We start from the raw sequence: 5565 nt of genomic DNA on the forward strand, positions 1-5565 counted from the left end.
ATGCTACCCTGCAGAAGGATCTTGCAAAACAAAGCAGTATCATCTTTTCCAATTTTGAGCAAAAGATACTATAGCAGCAAAAACAAAAAATAAAAGTATTCATTAGAACCAACTGAGGACCTGCCATCCATAGTCTTCCTTCTACCATATTTGTATAATTTGATGCCACAACACATTACTGTCTTGCTTCTTACACAGCAGGACGTAATAAAAAAAAAATAGCTCCAATCCTTTCTTTCTGATGCTCAGTGCAAACTCCTCTACACCGAGAACAAAGAATTCCTTCCTTGCTTTTAATTGCTCAACTAAGTATCATGACAAAAGCCTGCTCTCTAAAGCATTATTTTTCAAACCTTCTTTTGCAGACCCCTAAAAAATTTCAAATGGAAGTACAGACCCCACTGAAGTGTAAGTGTAGGTATTCACCTACTTTTAATTCATCATAGTCATCTTTTGTGGACCCCTGAGGCATAGTCTGCCGACCACAGCTTTAGACCAGTGGTTTTCAGCCTAAGTCAAAGGGCTGTGCCTCATCTTACCAAGTTTGACTTGGTCTCAGTGACCAATGCCTTTTGTTACCTTCAGGAGAGATTCAGACGAAGCCGAGACTTCAACAAAACAAAAAAAAAAAGTGAGCTTTAGCTTCTTGGGTATCTGACCAAAATGGACCTTTTCATAGCATGGGTATGACTATGATGTTCTGATCTGAGCCTATTTATAGTTGGGTCTAAAAAACCATAGTGGACATTTCTACTTTAGGAGAGGACTTCAAGGCAACAGACATTTAGAAGATGAAAGTAATTTCTAATCAAGTTGAATGACTGCTATCCCCTCATCACTAACAAGGTGTCCTACCCGATTAGCTGGTTTCCTTTAAAGCATTTTAAGCACTTTAATTAAATGAAGTGCCCTAAAAACAAAACATTCTGGCTATACTGACATGCTGAGTTAACTGTAAATAAAGCATCTATTCATTCCACTGAGACTTGCTAATACACAAAGTTTTAACCTGCTGTTCATGTAGCTGCTTCTGCTTTCATAGTCATTTTAAATTCAATATACTGGAATATGGTCTATATTGCTGAAATCAATTGTTGAAAGTGACTCAGTAATACACTAGGTGCAGTGGACAAGCAGTTGAACACACCTCAAATGGGATAGGTTGATGGCAGGTGCCTACATGATACCTCGTAAAAAACAAGTAAGTCTTATGAGAGTTAATGAGGCAATAGCACAATTGGTGAAACCATTTCTGGTCAGTTATGTTGTCCCCAACAAGACCACCTGAATTTTATGTATTCCCTAGACTAAAGAGCCTTTAACACATCTTCCTCTGTACACTTTTTAAAATGCCAGTTGATCACTTCATAACTTTTTCCTCCATAAATTGTTATACTTGTCAAGTCTTACTGGGAGGCCCCTTTTTCCTGACCTTGAATCATTCTTGTTGTTCTCATCTAAACTGAAGTTTTTAATCTGGTTGGAAATAGACTCAAATTTCAGACAGAACATGAATTACAACAGTGAGGCAAACTGAAATATTCTATTTATTTACCATCATTGGATGATGTCTAAATCAAGATTTGATGACTTATTTAAAAAAAAAAACTCAGCTAAAGTTATCCGGAATCAATGCAAGAATTACTGAGTATTCCAATCAGTACTGAACTACTTCTTGGCTTGTGGCAGAAAGATCCTCCTATAGCACTATGCAGACTGGTCTACACCTGTGGCAAGGTTTACCCAGACACAGAAACGACACTATTTAGAATGGACCAAGTTCATGGTTAATTTACTCAACTGACATTAAGGAGAGCTCTCTGGCCTAAATCCATCTATTCTTCCTTATTCCAAGATGAACTTTAAAGCTTTTTAAAAAGAAATGTTTAGCCCAGGGGTCAGGAACCCATGGCATATGAAGGCATTTTGCTTAGCATGCATGCTTTGGGACACAGTGGGGAAGGGGCTGAGTCTGTGCTGCCAGAACAAGGCTAGGGCCCCTCACAGCTCCCACTCCATCCATGCCAGAGGTGCATGTACACCTGCTGCCAGCAACAAGCTGGCTCTGCAGATTTCAGAACAGCAGCTTGTAGCCTTTCCAACGCCAGCAAAGAGCAACCCAGACTCCATGGCAGACAGCAAAGGCCTGCCCAGCGCCTGGGCTGGCTGTGGCAGGTGGCCAAGAGGCCAATGTCTATGGAGCCTTGGAGTGGCTTGCTGCTGGTAGTGGGTACATGTGCACCTTGGGGTGGACAGCGGGGGAAGAAGCCACAGCTGCGCTGTCACAACAAGGACTGAGCCCCTCACAGCAAGATGGCTGTCCACCCCAAGGCATGTGCGCACCTACCCCAGCAACAAGCCAGGCCGAGGCTCCAGAGACCTTGATGCAGCAGCTTGCACATCCCGACTGCCTGCCACAGCCAGCCCTGGCTCCAGGGAGGCCCTTACTGGCTGCCATGGAGCCCGAGCTACTGGCAGCAGGAGGTGGGGAAGCTGCAAGCTGCTCCACTGCTGTTTAGCTCATTGATGGCAGTGGGTACACATGTGTCTTGGGGCAGACAGCAGGGTAGGGGCTGCACCTGCACTGCCATAACAAGGATCAGGCCTTTCCCAGTTCCACCAGCATCTGCTTCTGGAACACCAACATCTTACAAGTCAAGGTTGGGGTGTTTTTGGCACTGGCCAAAAATGTTGCCAACCCCTGGTTTAGCCATGTAACAACTATATAAACAGGCATTTTAAAGCCAGGCACACTGTAGAATGGAGATTTTTAAGCCAGCTCTGAACAGCCATCTTATCAAGACCATCTAGAAAGATATTAGCATTCACACACTTTAAAAATAAACTGGAATCATTAGGTTAACACCTTTAAGTTTCTACAAGGTTACTGATAAGATATTTTGAGAGTCACGTTCAGGACAAACTTGCTTGCAATAAAAAAATCAGGTAGAATAAGCCAATGCAGGGCCCTACAGTTTTTGACACTCCATTCTCTGAAGTATATAAAAATATTTTGCCTTTGCTTTCACTTGTGGCTTTTTTAATACTGAAGTGAGTATCTCCATGTTCAATTGCCCTTTAAAATGGCACCATGTTCCATTTACTGTAGAGGCACTGCTGCCAGTGCTATCTATAATAATTATGCTGCCCAATACTTTCCATTTTAAGACTTTCAGTGCAAACAGGTCCCATGAAACAATATTTAAGCAATTAGAAAAATCAGGTGAAATTATGACTCTGAAGTATGTTACTACTTCATTTGGCAGCTAAAAATCTCCAAAGACTGACTTTATGGGCAAGCTGATACCACCCACAGGCTGTAGAGTACCTTTCCTGAAAGACTTTTTTTTTTTTTTTTTTTTTTTTTTTAAAAAAATTTTTTTTTTTTTTTTTTTTTTTTTTAAAGCAATCTGTGGCACCTGGGACAAGAACCAAGACCTAAGAAAGTGCTTCCCTCAGAAGGCATGGAAGAACAGCTCAACTAGCAAAGACTGAGATGAGGACAGGCAGAAAAGGCCAGAAATGACTGAGCTAAAAACTCCCTTTAGCACCTGTGACAAGGCACAGGAGTCCAGCATCAACATTGCTCAGTTATCAAGGGGATATGAAGCTTATTAGCAGAACACATTCACCTCCTACTGCTATAAATTTCAGCTCAGTAAAAATCTGTGCTGCTAAGGGAGTCTAACCCAGAGTCAGCATTCCACAAAAAGCCTAGAAAAAAATCTGTGCAAAAACATTACATTTTTTCTAGTGTTGATGCTGCCAAGTCAAGCTCTTGGAAGTTAGAAAACACCAGAATTAAGGTCAAGTGTGCAATATGCATGACAGCCTAATTACATGGTTACAAGCCATTTCTACAGCATTCCTGCCTCATTCAGTGACCATTATGGACAGTGCTCACTTAACGAGCAACTATCCTACCATGTCTCTATCCTCATAAATGGACTAGTGTGGGGATGTTACATTCAGTAAAATATGCCTGAGCATATTTTCACCATCTGTACAATCTAAGTGGCACTGCATCTGGCAATACTTAAAAGACTATTGCCAATTCTATAAGTATCATCAGTTCTTGGCCCCTTCTCCATGTCCATGTCCTAGTCTTTGCCTTGCCCCTCTGCCAATAGCTCTGCTTTTCCACAGTGCCACAGTGCCAGCAGGGGAAACACGGGTCTTCCTACACCTCCATTCTGGTGCCAGTAAGCACTTATAAGAGCACTTTCACCTTCTGCCTGTGCCTACAGGTACTGGGCTCTTTTTTTATGAAGTATTTTCCATTTGGAACACCTTACAGTTTTGATTACATTTTATTTAACCTACCTTAAAAAAAAATCAAAATGGTGCACTTGAACATTTAAAACTGAAAAAATTCTGAATGAATTTGTCTAACTTTGCAGGCCTTTTAATATTTATCTTAAGAACAAAGTTGTGTGTCAAAGAGGTATAACAACACTGCTTTAAGACCAAGGGATTTTAGACTGTAAGGAAAAGTGAATGCATGACGTACAAAGTTGAACCAGCTTTGAACAGACAACTTTGAACAAATACCTTTTAAAGATTCTTTACGTGTACATGTGTGACCACACTTTTTTAAATAAACCTTTTCCTCAATACATCCTGACAACTTTCTCTCGCTTCTGACCACATGAGCTTTATAAATATCAGTTGAGACTGAACAAAGTAAACGCTAAATTTAACCATGTTTTCACACATCTATAAAATAGGTTTCTCCCCTCAAAAAAGGCCAACCTCAACTGGAATAGCTGCATACATTTTAGCAGGATCAATAAATTATTAAAATTATCTTATGGTGAAAGATTCTGCTAATTTCAAAATAGAACTTTTTAAAAAACAGAATTAAGTAGAATATAGAATAGTTCCTTTCTGAGACTATTACCATTGGAGCTTAGAATGTGTTAAAGCCTCATGTTCTCCCTTGGCCACCTCTCCCAAAAAAACCACTACATTTTGGTCAGCTGCCCTGGATCATCTCTCTTCTGGATCATATGCTGTCATTCTACACCAAAAGATATGTACATTAAAAAAGGGGGGAAAAAGAAAAAAGAGAGACCAAACCCCCCCCCCCCCGTGTTTATAAAGTCCTTGTGCTACTTTAAATTAGCAACTTTGGACATACACATGATAGAAGCAAACTGTAAACAGTAGCTGAAAGCATAATTCATTAAGTTTTTAACATAGAATAAGCATATTCTTCTTCATTTTATTTCAGACCCCATAACTGAAAATGAAAATAACTTCCAAAGTGAGTTGGAAAAATCAGATTCGACAACTTATCACAAAAGACAGCCATTATGTTGAAGTCTAGAATTCTGAGATTTACTGTGTTAAAACTTAATGAATTCTGCTTTCAATTGCCATTTAGAGTTTGTTTCCATTGCATACGTCCAAAGTTATTAAAATTTAAAATTTGCACAAGGACTTTATAAACACCCTGTATATTCAAAAAATATATTTATATATCTTTTAAATGTAGAAGGTAGCCCATATAAAATTTCAGATTACAAAATAATCTTAAAAAATAAATCATGTCAACATAACCAG

This window comes from Gavialis gangeticus, unplaced genomic scaffold, assembly GCF_001723915.1.
Source record: "Gavialis gangeticus isolate Ggan-Ray unplaced genomic scaffold, GavGan_comp1, whole genome shotgun sequence".
In the NCBI taxonomy this organism is placed as follows: domain Eukaryota; kingdom Metazoa; phylum Chordata; order Crocodylia; family Gavialidae; genus Gavialis; species Gavialis gangeticus.